The 15500-nt window shown below is 35.9% G+C and overlaps 1 long non-coding RNA gene across 1 annotated transcript; it reads right to left on the reverse strand.

The window, feature by feature from the left end:
- Positions 1–6141: 6141 nt before the first annotated feature.
- On the reverse strand, positions 6142–9220 carry LOC144040790 (uncharacterized). The gene is made up of 3 exons (XR_013289859.1): positions 8824–9220; positions 7005–7080; positions 6142–6748 (listed from the first exon to the last, which is right to left on the reverse strand). It is a non-coding gene; the product is annotated as an uncharacterized LOC144040790 (long non-coding RNA).
- Positions 9221–15500: the final 6280 nt, after the last annotated feature.

Below are 15500 nucleotides of genomic sequence, written 5' to 3' on the forward strand. Positions count from 1 at the left end.
GCTTATGCTCATTTTTAAGATTTTGACATTTTCACCTAAAGTGCACAATCAGGCTGAAAACGCGTTTAAAGCAATAAAAAGTTCATTTTGGCTCTCACACATAAACTAAACGTTGTAGACTCAAATTTTTTGCTGTATTTAGTGTATTCTAGCATCCTGAAGATGATTCCAGCATTAATTTCATTGTGCTTATGCTCATTTTGAAGATTTTGACATTTTCACCTTAAGTGTACAATCAGGGGCTGAAAACGCGTTTAAAGCAATAAAAAGTTCATTTTGTCTCTCACACCTAAACTAAACGTTGTAGACTCAAAATTGTTGCTGTATTTAGTGTATTCTAGCATCCTGAACATGATTCCAGCATTAATTTCATTGTGCTTATGCTCATTTTTAAGATTTTGACATTTTCACCTTAAGTGCACAATCAGGCTGAAAACGCGTTTAAAGCAATAAAAAGTTCATTTTGGCTCTCACACCTAAACTAAACGTTGTAGACTCAAAATTTTTGCTGTATTTAGTGTATTCTAGCATCCTGAAGATGATTCCAGCATTAATTTCATTGTGCTTATGCTCATTTTGAAGATTTTGACATTTTCACCTTAAGTGTACAATCAGGGGCTGAAAACGCGTTTAAAGCAATAAAAAGTTCATTTTGGCTCTCACACCTAAACTAAACGTTGTAGACTCAAAATTTTTGCTGTATTTAGTGTATTCTAGCATCCTGAAGATGATTCCAGCATTAATTTCATTGTGCTTATGCTCATTTTTAAGATTTTGACATTTTCACCTAAAGTGCACAATCAGGCTGAAAACGCGTTTAAAGCAATAAAAAGTTCATTTTGGCTCTCACACCTAAACAAAACGTTGTAGACTCAACATTTTTTGCTGTATTTAGTGTATTCTAGCATCCTGAAGATGATTCCAGCATTAATTTCATTGTGCTTATGCTCATTTTGAAGATTTTGACATTTTCACCTTAAGTGTACAATCAGGGGCTGAAAACGCGTTTAAAGCAATAAAAAGTTCATTTTGGCTCTCACACCTAAACTAAACGTTGTAGACTCAAAATTTTTGCTGTATTTAGTGTATTCTAGCATCCTGAAGATGATTCCAGCATTAATTTCATTGTGCTTATGCTCATTTTTAAGATTTTGACATTTTCACCTAAAGTGCACAATCAGGCTGAAAACGCGTTTAAAGCAATAAAAAGTTCATTTTGGCTCTCACACCTAAACTAAACCTTGTAGACTCAAAATTTTTGCTGTATTTAGTGTATTCTAGCATCCTGAAGATGATTCCAGCATTAATTTCATTGTGCTTATGCTCATTTTTAAGATTTTGACATTTTCACCTTAAGTGTACAATCAGGGGCTGAAAACGCGTTTAAAGCAATAAAAAGTTCATTTTGGCTCTCACACCTAAACTAAACGTTGTAGACTCAAACTTTTTGCTGTATTTAGTGTATTCTAGCATCCTGAAGATGATTCCAGCAAAAATTTAATTGTGCTTATGCTCATTTTTAAGATTTTGACATTTTCACCTTAAGTGTACAATCAGGGGCTGAAAACGCGTTTAAAGCAATAAAAAGTTCATTTTGGCTCTCACACCTAAACTAAACGTTGTAGACTCAAACTTTTTGCTGTATTTAGTGTATTCTAGCATCCTGAAGATGATTCCAGCATTAATTTCATTGTGCTTATGCTCATTTTTAAGATTTTGACATTTTCACCTTAAGTGTACAATCAGGGGCTGAAAACGCGTTTAAAGCAATAAAAAGTTCATTTTGGCTCTCACACCTAAACTAAACGTTGTAGACTCAAACTTTTTGCTGTATTTAGTGTATTCTAGCATCCTGAAGATGATTCCAGCATTAATTTCATTGTGCTTATGCTCATTTTTAGGATTTTGACATTTTCACCTTAAGTGCACAATCAGGCTGAAAACGCGTTTAAAGCAATAAAAAGTTCATTTTGGCTCTCACACCTAAACTAAACGTTGTAGACTCAAACTTTTTGCTGTATTTAGTGTATTCTAGCATCCTGAAGATGATTCCAGCATTAATTTCATTGTGCTTATGCTCATTTTTAAGATTTTGACATTTTCACCTTAAGTGTACAATCAGGGGCTGAAAACGCGTTTAAAGCAATAAAAAGTTCATTTTGGCTCTCACACCTAAACTAAACGTTGTAGACTCAAACTTTTTGCTGTATTTAGTGTATTCTAGCATCCTGAAGATGATTCCAGCATTAATTTCATTGTGCTTATGCTCATTTTTAGGATTTTGACATTTTCACCTTAAGTGCACAATCAGGCTGAAAACGCGTTTAAAGCAATAAAAAGTTCATTTTGGCTCTCACACCTAAACTAAACGTTGTAGACTCAAAATTTTTGCTGTATTTAGTGTATTCTAGCATCCTGAAGATGATTCCAGCATTAATTTCATCGTGCTTATGCTCATTTTGAAGATTTTGACATTTTCAACTTAAGTGTACAATCAGGGGCTGAAAACGCGTTTAAAGCAATAAAAAGTTCATTTTGGCTCTCACACCTAAACTAAACGTTGTAGACTCAAAATTTTTGCTGTATTTAGTGTATTCTAGCATCCTGAAGATGATTCCAGCATTAATTTCATTGTGCTTATGCTCATTTTGAAGATTTTGACATTTTCACCTAAAGTGCACAATCAGGCTGAAAACGCATTTAAAGCCATAAAAAGTTCATTTTGGCTCTCACACCTAAACAAAACGTTGTAGACTCAACATTTTTGCTGTATTTAGTGTATTCTAGCATCCTGAAGATGATTCCAGCATTAATTTCATTGTGCTTATGCTCATTTTGAAGATTTTGACATTTTCACCTTAAGTGTACAATCAGGGGCTGAAAACGCGTTTAAAGCAATAAAAAGTTCATTTTGGCTCTCACACCTAAACTAAACGTTGTAGACTCAAAATTTTTGCTGTATTTAGTGTATTCTAGCATCCTGAAGATGATTCCAGCATTAATTTCATTGTGCTTATGCTCATTTTTAAGATTTTGACATTTTCACCTAAAGTGCACAATCAGGCTGAAAACGCGTTTAAAGCAATAAAAAGTTCATTTTGGCTCTCACACCTAAACTAAACGTTGTAGACTCAAAATTTTTGCTGTATTTAGTGTATTCTAGCATCCTGAAGATGATTCCAGCATTAATTTCATTGTGCTTATGCTCATTTTGAAGATTTTGACATTTTCACCTTAAGTGTACAATCAGGGGCTGAAAACACGTTTAAAGCAATAAAAAGTTCATTTTGGCTCTCACACCTAAACTAAACGTTGTAGACTCAAAATTTTTGCTGTATTTAGTGTATTCTAGCATCCTGAAGATGATTCCAGCATTAATTTCATTGTGCTTATGCTCATTTTGAAGATTTTGACATTTTCACCTAAAGTGCACAATCAGGCTGAAAACGCATTTAAAGCCATAAAAAGTTCATTTTGGCTCTCACACCTAAACAAAACGTTGTAGACTCAACATTTTTGCTGTATTTAGTGTATTCTAGCATCCTGAAGATGATTCCAGCATTAATTTCATTGTGCTTATGCTCATTTTTAAGATTTTGACATTTTCACCTTAATGTACAATCAGGGGCTGAAAACGCGTTTAAAGCAATAAAAAGTTCATTTTGGCTCTCACACCTAAACTAAACGTTGTAGACTCAAAATTTTGCTGTATTTAGTGTATTCTAGCATCTTGAAGATGATTCCAGCATTAATTTCATTGTGCTTATGCTCATTTTTAAGATTTTGACATTTTCACCTAAAGTGCACAATCAGGCTGAAAACGCGTTTAAAGCAATAAAAAGTTCATTTTGGCTCTCACACTGAAGGAATATTAAATTACTATATTTAGTGTAATCTTTGCGTGTCCAAATAATTGTATTCAGGATCTGATGAAGAAGTTTTCTTGCAAGAATTTATTTAGAGGCCTCTAAAGACACAGTCAGAATATCACATCAGAATGCAATGTGATGATTCCAAGTGTGTGACAATTGTATGAACATCGACTCATTTATACAAAAAAGATAAAAGGTTCCTCCTCCTGGCTCTTGATTGAACAAAGGGCAGACATGTCATCTCCTAGTGACCAAATGTGTGATGTTATTAGCAAACAGACGTGATGTTATTAGTAAACAGACATTTACATACAGTTCCCCTTCTTGACTGGGGGAGAAATGCAATTAGGATCTAACCCCAGACTTTTAGTCTCTAATGCCAAAAGACTCTGACACATCATGCACATTGCCCCTCCAACAGCATTTGAGGGTACAAAGATCAAATAAAGTTCACAAAATCATTACTCCACTGTATTCTTTTAAACACTCATGCTTATATCACATTGATATGCCTATAAGTAAATTCAAAAACAGTAAAACATCAAATTGAAAATATTAAATGTCTTCAGTCCTACCATTGAACTTCTATAAGTTCAAAAACCGGACATTTAATCCCACAATAGTCTAGAGAGAAAGTCCAGCGCGAATCTTGATCGTCGCAAAAATGAAGCAATGTTTATGTGTGGAGTTTAGAAATAAGAATAGCAGGTGAGAGAGAGAGAGAGAGAGAAATAGATAGAGGGGCTTAGCAGTCAAAATTCATTGATTCATTAAAAAATTCAGTGGAAGGGGCATAATAAATGTGAGGCATAACACTATGTGATGTGGTTAAGTGTCACGACGCAATAGCAGATGTGTCCGTCCCTCGAAGCCATCTCCTGATGAAGGTCTTGTTGAATGAAAAGTGCGTTCGACAGTTGGTCAAAATTTATTTTTTTTTTAAAAAAAAAAAAAAAAGAGGCGTTTGTCAGCCTTTTTCCGAACCCTGGCTCACTGCCAGAGATCGCAGGAAAGGTCACGGGACTTCATTCCCAGTGTGACTCTTTCCTTGTGAATTGATGAAAAGGGGATTTGAGTGATTTCCCCCTTTCAAACAGCAGATTGACACTTGATCAGCTTTTCCAACTGTGTCAATCCGTGCCCAGGGAAAAGGCACTCCAATGAATCTTCTTTCCTCTGCGTCCTTGGGCAGCTTGTCAGGTAGACACTGGAACCGGTGGTGGGATCCGTTAGATGGCTCCAATTGGTGTGGACGCAGATCAGCATCTTAGTCAACCCCCTCAGTCGGTCTCAATTGATGTGATTTGATGAGCCTGGGACCTCTTGGCTCACATGTGGTGGATGTGGCCCCCACCATTATGATCAGCAAACCAATGTTTCCTCCAAGTCAAATCCTCCAATTCTCCGCTCCATTCTTTGCCTGTAAATTCCTCACACCAAACTTCATTCTCACATCAGACTTCCTTTTGATACACCGACAGACCAGTCATTCTCACATCAGACAGACCAATCATTCTCACATCAGACTTCCTTTTCAACAAACAGACAGACCAATCATTCCCCCATCTGATAAAGATCAATTTTGATCATTTCAGACCTGAATGTGAAAACTGCAGCCGCTTCCAAATTGCTGCTTCAAAGAGGAAAAACAGACACCTTGTGTCCTGTAGATTAAAAACAACCAAATTGTGACAATTTGGCCAACACCAGAACTATAAAAAGATCTCCAGCTGAGCTAGCCATGAGCCATAAAAACAAAAGCCTTTGAGGCAAGAGTTTGTAATGTAAATTTGAATCCTGTAGATTAGAAAAACAACCAACTTAAGCAGATGTAAATTAAGATACTGCAGCGGAGGACTTTTAGGGTCAGGAAGAGAAGAATTATTATTATTATTATTATTATTATTATTTATTTTTTTAAACAACCCCATTAATCTATTGCAGGTCACAAATCTTCCAAATATCTGCCATCTCAACTAGTAAAAGAAACGAGTTATAATCAGAAAAACAAAACAAAATCCCTACTTTAAACCAACCAAAAAGTATTCTTAAAATGCCAACTAACCTCACCTCTTCTACAGAGTAGTGGGGGCTTGTAAAAACACAGCAGGGAACTTTGCCTTTGTGCATTCCCCGTGGAATCCACAGATCAGTGCTGTTGAGCTTAATCAAAATTAAAAATTTAACCAGCAAATTCGGCGTAAGTGTTCCATATCTGAGTCCACTCTGAGAAGCCAAAGGTATAAAAGAGAAATGGAAAAAAATAGAAGGCCAAATTCAACAAGCATCAAACAACGGAAAATATAGTATTTAAAGATTAAAATAAATTTTATACTACCCTAATTCACATAAGCTGTTCTCAATTTCCGAAACTGCGTTGCTATAGATCACATCTCCTTTCTGACATAGTACAGAGTGCAAATGTCTACAAACAGAATACAACATACGACCTCAGGCACCAAACTCAGATGATTCCAGAACTTTGAGTCCACAACTGTAGTTCATATTCCTTCCTGTCCTTGTCGATAGCAGTTTATGCAGGGCAAAGTTCAAAGCGGGCACTGGGCTTTGTGTACTGGAGTTCTCAGGAAAAGTTCATCATGACAGAATCGATGGTTATCCTGTCTGCTCAAAAAGTTGCTGGACATTATGCTCAAACAATGCATAAGAGTCATTGAACAGTCACAGGACGAGCGGATTTACAGTGTACCATCCTTTTTGCAGTCCGTGTGGTCACTTCCCCCCCGAAAGTGACCATTGTTCAGTTCGCCGTCCACTCTGAACATCAAGCATAGCAGGAGAATGCTGTTCATTCCATTTCCAGCACTTTTTGGTTGAGTCACCCAAGTGAAACACCTTTCAGTCAAAGATTGAACCTGCCTGAAACATTTATACACTCGGAACAGACAGAGGGAGATGAGATCATAGCAAGAGAACACTGCTTGTTGTCATTCAATTTCCAAGAAAAAATAAATAAAAAATTCCCCCAAAATCTTTTGTTTTTCAAACTATTTTTAATTGATTCATTTATTTAATTTTGTGGTTTTCTTTGAATTTGATCACTACACTATAGCAAGTAGTAGTACTATATTTACGCATATGTCTACCATAGACATCTTCATTATGTGTTACCTCAAATTTAAGAAAATGTGACAGCTGTCAGTCTGGCCACTTGGATGGAAGTCCTTTCCAGACTTCTAGAATGGGACTCAGATAAAGACAAAGGTTAAATCATTTTCACACCTACGAATAAGTTATCAGAGATGCAGGGGAAATATAAAATCAAAAATGAAAAGTCTATTTCAATTAAAATTTGGTTTTATTACTTATTCAACTATATTAAAATTTGGTTTTATTACTCATTCAACTATAAAAACACAGATCTGATTTTAAAAATAATATGATAGTGGCCTGTAGTTAACACCTAGACCTCTATGTCCTTCCGCATAACAGGAACAATTTGATTTTATGATTAGAAGACCCCTGCTATTCACACACACAACAGACTACAAGTCTCCCAAATGGAGACAATGGAAGAGAGGACTAAACGTATCACACACCCCTGTCCTTTTTTATCTAGTTTAATTTAATTTTAACAGACAACAGTACAAATCACCACCTTCTTAAAACAGCAGCTCACGGCCCCCATCCTCACAGACCTTTAGTCCCTAATCAAGCGTGGGGGGAAGAGCTTTAAAAATTGTCACAGACAAAGGCAGAATTCTCCCCTACTTTCAAAATATGCAGATTTCCTGCTTACCATTAAATCTCGCTAGAACATCACACAACACACCTTTCCCATTGTCAGAGTCACACAAACAGTCACAAACTCCCTACAGGCACACAAACAAGGAAAAATCACACAATCCACACATGCTCCAAACATTTCACCAACTGGGCTCAACAAACACTCACACAACACACACTCCTCAACTTAATTCAGTGGCGTCTCAGTTGTTGAACCACAGACGAACACAAACCTCTCCGAAGTGCGCACTCATTTGTAAAATACACCGTTTATTCGTCTAATAATAACTTCACCACGTACTTATAGCTCAAATGTCGACTTATTTGCGCACAATCCATCGCAACGTTACGGCTGCGACACAGACACGTCGCGCACATTGTAAGACAACCAACGAAAAACCGCGTGGCCACAACACACCATGGAGCTTAACAAACAAACAAACAAACGCGTTCACTCAACAATTCATTTCTAAGCCAAGAGCTCTCGCTTGGTTCAAATTTTCCCCCCGGGTCATCTTTCACAGTCAACACTTCATCCAATTTATGTTCCAATTTCTTAACAGATGCGGCTGCCCGCAGCTAACTCATCCTTAGCCTTAAAAACAGATTCGCACGGTAGCATCTTACCAAAAATTCATCTCCTGCGCAAAACTCGTACGCTGTCAGAGCCGCTAGCTTAGCATCAGTTTCCTCATTCTCAAAATCACTTAACATCGTCATCTGCGCACCGTCTAACTTTTCTTCCATTCGAAGAAACTTATAGAAGTGTTTTTCACGGAGGTAATCAGCGTCTGGCGCTGTTTACACAATCAAATTCCACAAACACACCACACTTTACAACGGTGAGAACCAACCACTATCACAATTCGTGCGCATTCATACATTTAAAAGAGTTTCATACTTACGTTGACGCCGTGGTGGAAATGCGTCCAGCATCATGAACTCACTGTTCGCTTAGCGACCAATTCTGACTCTCGACCGGAAGTCTATGCAAACCTCCTTAGTTACGGTCAATTTTTTCCGTCCATAATATGTAGTAATTAGTCGTTTTTAATATTTATAAAGTCAGTGACGTCTCACTTATTATACTACGATATAACAGATCAAAAGTATTCTCATTAATCCCCCCCAAAAAAATATTTTTCTTTTTTTTTTTTTTCAGACAAACACAAACAAGACGAAAAACGAAACAGATATTAAATACCTTTTGCGCGACTTCAACAAATATATCCGGATCTTCACGGGCGGCTTAAACCACACAGCTCTCGAACGTAACAATGTACGGACGGCTAATATTACACCACACACCGTTAATATACGGGTGTTCAACACAGCAGACGCCTTGTGTGATCAACACAGGCCGCTTAAAGCACAAAACACACAACAGCACTCACTTAAGTGTGATCAACACTTAGCGGCTAATAACACAACTACAATCAACCCAACAGCCAATCCCCCGTGGTACCCAATGTCACATGCCGTTTTAAACGGCGAAGCGCTTCGACTTGACGTCACTTCCGTAAACACGGGGCATTTCCATGCGCGTCTTAATATTTTCCCGGCTTCTTATTTAACACAACAGACACTCACCGAGGAATTATGTCCCTCGGTTCAATAACTCCACACAGCACACACCTTGTTAACACACAGGCGGCTAATCCACTCTGCACTCCCAGTATCTTATATACTGACGGCTTATTCATACGAAGAAATAAAAACACAACCTATTCCACCGCGGAAAAAACTCCCATGCATGGTTCAATGTCGTAGTAATTTTCAAAATCGAGGACTTTCCGTCCCACCGTAAGAAATACTACTACAACCCCCCTAACTTGTTCACAGATCCCAAATACAACTTAGCACAGACGAAATGCAACTGTATTGATCCCAAACAACCAGAATTTCTCTACGTGGATAAAATGTCCACTCACCTTGTTAATATTTTTGCGCTTTAGAAATCCGGTGTTCAGGATCAATCACAGCTGTTGAAAAACGTCTCAATAAGTCCACGTCGGCGTCACCATTTTGAAGGAATATTAAATTACTATATTTAGTGTAATCTTTGCGTGTCCAAATAATTGTATTCAGGATCTGATGAAGAAGTTTTCTTGCAAGAATTTATTTAGAGGCCTCTAAAGACACAGTCAGAATATCACATCAGAATGCAATGTGATGATTCCAAGTGTGTGACAATTGTATGAACATCGACTCATTTATACAAAAAAGATAAAAGGTTCCTCCTCCTGGCTCTTGATTGAACAAAGGGCAGACATGTCATCTCCTAGTGACCAAATGTGTGATGTTATTAGCAAACAGACGTGATGTTATTAGTAAACAGACATTTACATACAGTTCCCCTTCTTGACTGGGGGAGAAATGCAATTAGGATCTAACCCCAGACTTTTAGTCTCTAATGCCAAAAGACTCTGACACATCATGCACATTGCCCCTCCAACAGCATTTGAGGGTACAAAGATCAAATAAAGTTCACAAAATCATTACTCCACTGTATTCTTTTAAACACTCATGCTTATATCACATTGATATGCCTATAAGTAAATTCAAAAACAGTAAAACATCAAATTGAAAATATTAAATGTCTTCAACACCTAAACTAAACGTTGTAGACTGAAAATTTTTGCTGTATTTAGTGTATTCTAGCATCCTGAAGATGATTCCAGCATTAATTTCATTGTGCTTATGCTCATTTTGAAGATTTTGACATTTTCACCTTAAGTGTACAATCAGGGGCTGAAAACGCGTTTAAAGCAATAAAAAGTTCATTTTGGCTCTCACACCTAAACTAAACGTTGTAGACTCAAAATTTTTGCTGTATTTAGTTTATTCTAGCACCCTGAAGATGATTCCAGCATTAATTTCATTGTGCTTATGCTCATTTTGAAGATTTTGACATTTTCACCTAAAGTGCACAATCAGGCTGAAAACGCATTTAAAGCCATAAAAAGTTCATTTTGGCTCTCACACCTAAACAAAACGTTGTAGACTCAACATTTTTGCTGTATTTAGTGTATTCTAGCATCCTGAAGATGATTCCAGTATTAATTTCATTGTGCTTATGCTCATTTTTAAGATTTTGACATTTTCACCTTAAGTGTACAATCAGGGGCTGAAAACGCGTTTAAAGCAATAAAAAGTTCATTTTGGCTCTCACACCTAAACTAAACGTTGTAGACTCAAAATTTTTGCTGTATTTAGTGTATTCTAGCATCCTGAAGATGATTCCAGCATTAATTTCATTGTGCTTATGCTCATTTTTAAGATTTTGACATTTTCACCTAAAGTGCACAATCAGGCTGAAAACGCGTTTAAAGCAATAAAAAGATCATTTTGGCTCTCACACATAAACTAAACGTTGTAGACTCAAATTTTTTGCTGTATTTAGTGTATTCTAGCATCCTGAAGATGATTCCAGCATTAATTTCATTGTGCTTATGCTCATTTTGAAGATTTTGACATTTTCACCTTAAGTGTACAATCAGGGGCTGAAAACGCGTTTAAAGCAATAAAAAGTTCATTTTGGCTCTCACACCTAAACTAAACGTTGTAGACTCAAAATTGTTGCTGTATTTAGTGTATTCTAGCATCCTGAACATGATTCCAGCATTAATTTCATTGTGCTTATGCTAATTTTTAAGATTTTGACATTTTCACCTTAAGTGCACAATCAGGCTGAAAACGATTTTAAAGCAATAAAAAGTTCATTTTGGCTCTCACACCTAAACTAAACGTTGTAGACTCAAAATTTTTGCTGTATTTAGTGTATTCTAGCATCCTGAAGATGATTCCAGCATTAATTTCATTGTGCTTATGCTCATTTTTAAGATTTTGACATTTTCACCTAAAGTGCACAATCAGGCTGAAAACGCGTTTAAAGCAATAAAAAGTTCATTTTGGCTCTCACACCTAAACTAAACGTTGTAGACTCAAAATTTTTGCTGTATTTAGTGTATTCTAGCATCCTGAAGATGATTCCAGCATTAATTTCATTGTGCTTATGCTCATTTTGAAGATTTTGACATTTTCACCTAAAGTGCACAATCAGGCTGAAAACGCATTTAAAGCCATAAAAAGTTCATTTTGGCTCTCACACCTAAACAAAACGTTGTAGACTCAACATTTTTGCTGTATTTAGTGTATTCTAGCATCCTGAAGATGATTCCAGCATTAATTTCATTGTGCTTATGCTCATTTTGAAGATTTTGACATTTTCACCTTAAGTGTACAATCAGGGGCTGAAAACGCGTTTAAAGCAATAAAAAGTTCATTTTGGCTCTCACACCTAAACTAAACGTTGTAGACTCAAAATTTTTGCTGTATTTAGTGTATTCTAGCATCCTGAAGATGATTCCAGCATTAATTTCATTGTGCTTATGCTCATTTTTAAGATTTTGACATTTTCACCTAAAGTGCACAATCAGGCTGAAAACGCGTTTAAAGCAATAAAAAGTTCATTTTGGCTCTCACACCTAAACTAAACCTTGTAGACTCAAAATTTTTGCTGTATTTAGTGTATTCTAGCATCCTGAAGATGATTCCAGCATTAATTTCATTGTGCTTATGCTCATTTTTAGGATTTTGACATTTTCACCTTAAGTGCACAATCAGGCTGAAAACGCGTTTAAAGCAATAAAAAGTTCATTTTGGCTCTCACACCTAAACTAAACGTTGTAGACTCAAAATTTTTGCTGTATTTAGTGTATTCTAGCATCCTGAAGATGATTCCAGCATTAATTTCATCGTGCTTATGCTCATTTTGAAGATTTTGACATTTTCACCTTAAGTGTACAATCAGGGGCTGAAAACGCGTTTAAAGCAATAAAAAGTTCATTTTGGCTCTCACACCTAAACTAAACGTTGTAGACTCAAAATTTTTGCTGTATTTAGTGTATTCTAGCATCCTGAAGATGATTCCAGCATTAATTTCATTGTGCTTATGCTCATTTTGAAGATTTTGACATTTTCACCTAAAGTGCACAATCAGGCTGAAAACGCATTTAAAGCCATAAAAAGTTCATTTTGGCTCTCACACCTAAACAAAACGTTGTAGACTCAACATTTTTGCTGTATTTAGTGTATTCTAGCATCCTGAAGATGATTCCAGCATTAATTTCATTGTGCTTATGCTCATTTTGAAGATTTTGACATTTTCACCTTAAGTGTACAATCAGGGGCTGAAAACGCGTTTAAAGCAATAAAAAGTTCATTTTGGCTCTCACACCTAAACTAAACGTTGTAGACTCAAAATTTTTGCTGTATTTAGTGTATTCTAGCATCCTGAAGATGATTCCAGCATTAATTTCATTGTGCTTATGCTCATTTTTAAGATTTTGACATTTTCACCTAAAGTGCACAATCAGGCTGAAAACGCGTTTAAAGCAATAAAAAGTTCATTTTGGCTCTCACACCTAAACTAAACGTTGTAGACTCAAAATTTTTGCTGTATTTAGTGTATTCTAGCATCCTGAAGATGATTCCAGCATTAATTTCATTGTGCTTATGCTCATTTTGAAGATTTTGACATTTTCACCTTAAGTGTACAATCAGGGGCTGAAAACACGTTTAAAGCAATAAAAAGTTCATTTTGGCTCTCACACCTAAACTAAACGTTGTAGACTCAAAATTTTTGCTGTATTTAGTGTATTCTAGCATCCTGAAGATGATTCCAGCATTAATTTCATTGTGCTTATGCTCATTTTGAAGATTTTGACATTTTCACCTAAAGTGCACAATCAGGCTGAAAACGCATTTAAAGCCATAAAAAGTTCATTTTGGCTCTCACACCTAAACAAAACGTTGTAGACTCAACATTTTTGCTGTATTTAGTGTATTCTAGCATCCTGAAGATGATTCCAGCATTAATTTCATTGTGCTTATGCTCATTTTTAAGATTTTGACATTTTCACCTTAATGTACAATCAGGGGCTGAAAACGCGTTTAAAGCAATAAAAAGTTCATTTTGGCTCTCACACCTAAACTAAACGTTGTAGACTCAAAATTTTGCTGTATTTAGTGTATTCTAGCATCTTGAAGATGATTCCAGCATTAATTTCATTGTGCTTATGCTCATTTTTAAGATTTTGACATTTTCACCTAAAGTGCACAATCAGGCTGAAAACGCGTTTAAAGCAATAAAAAGTTCATTTTGGCTCTCACACCTAAACTAAACGTTGTAGACTCAAAATTTTTGCTGTATTTAGTGTATTCTAGCATCCTGAAGATGATTCCAGCATTAATTTCATCGTGCTTATGCTCATTTTGAAGATTTTGACATTTTCAACTTAAGTGTACAATCAGGGGCTGAAAACGCGTTTAAAGCAATAAAAAGTTCATTTTGGCTCTCACACCTAAACTAAACGTTGTAGACTCAAAATTTTTGCTGTATTTAGTGTATTCTAGCATCCTGAAGATGATTCCAGCATTAATTTCATTGTGCTTATGCTCATTTTGAAGATTTTGACATTTTCACCTAAAGTGCACAATCAGGCTGAAAACGCATTTAAAGCCATAAAAAGTTCATTTTGGCTCTCACACCTAAACAAAACGTTGTAGACTCAACATTTTTGCTGTATTTAGTGTATTCTAGCATCCTGAAGATGATTCCAGCATTAATTTCATTGTGCTTATGCTCATTTTGAAGATTTTGACATTTTCACCTTAAGTGTACAATCAGGGGCTGAAAACGCGTTTAAAGCAATAAAAAGTTCATTTTGGCTCTCACACCTAAACTAAACGTTGTAGACTCAAAATTTTTGCTGTATTTAGTGTATTCTAGCATCCTGAAGATGATTCCAGCATTAATTTCATTGTGCTTATGCTCATTTTTAAGATTTTGACATTTTCACCTAAAGTGCACAATCAGGCTGAAAACGCGTTTAAAGCAATAAAAAGTTCATTTTGGCTCTCACACCTAAACTAAACGTTGTAGACTCAAAATTTTTGCTGTATTTAGTGTATTCTAGCATCCTGAAGATGATTCCAGCATTAATTTCATTGTGCTTATGCTCATTTTGAAGATTTTGACATTTTCACCTTAAGTGTACAATCAGGGGCTGAAAACACGTTTAAAGCAATAAAAAGTTCATTTTGGCTCTCACACCTAAACTAAACGTTGTAGACTCAAAATTTTTGCTGTATTTAGTGTATTCTAGCATCCTGAAGATGATTCCAGCATTAATTTCATTGTGCTTATGCTCATTTTGAAGATTTTGACATTTTCACCTAAAGTGCACAATCAGGCTGAAAACGCATTTAAAGCCATAAAAAGTTCATTTTGGCTCTCACACCTAAACAAAACGTTGTAGACTCAACATTTTTGCTGTATTTAGTGTATTCTAGCATCCTGAAGATGATTCCAGCATTAATTTCATTGTGCTTATGCTCATTTTGAAGATTTTGACATTTTCACCTTAAGTGTACAATCAGGGGCTGAAAACGCGTTTAAAGCAATAAAAAGTTCATTTTGGCTCTCACACCTAAACTAAACGTTGTAGACTCAAAATTTTTGCTGTATTTAGTGTATTCTAGCATCCTGAAGATGATTCCAGCATTAATTTCATTGTGCTTATGCTCATTTTTAAGATTTTGACATTTTCACCTAAAGTGCACAATCAGGCTGAAAACGCGTTTAAAGCAATAAAAAGTTCATTTTGGCTCTCACACCTAAACTAAACGTTGTAGACTCAAAATTTTTGCTGTATTTAGTGTATTCTAGCATCCTGAAGATGATTCCAGCATTAATTTCATTGTGCTTATGCTCATTTTTAAGATTTTGACATTTTCACCTTAAGTGTACAATCAGGGGCTGAAAACGCGTTTAAAGCAATAAAAAGTTCATTTTGGCTCTCACACCTAAACTAAACG

Source organism: Vanacampus margaritifer, unplaced genomic scaffold, assembly GCF_051991255.1.
Source record: "Vanacampus margaritifer isolate UIUO_Vmar unplaced genomic scaffold, RoL_Vmar_1.0 HiC_scaffold_33, whole genome shotgun sequence".
Lineage (NCBI taxonomy): Eukaryota > Metazoa > Chordata > Actinopteri > Syngnathiformes > Syngnathidae > Vanacampus > Vanacampus margaritifer.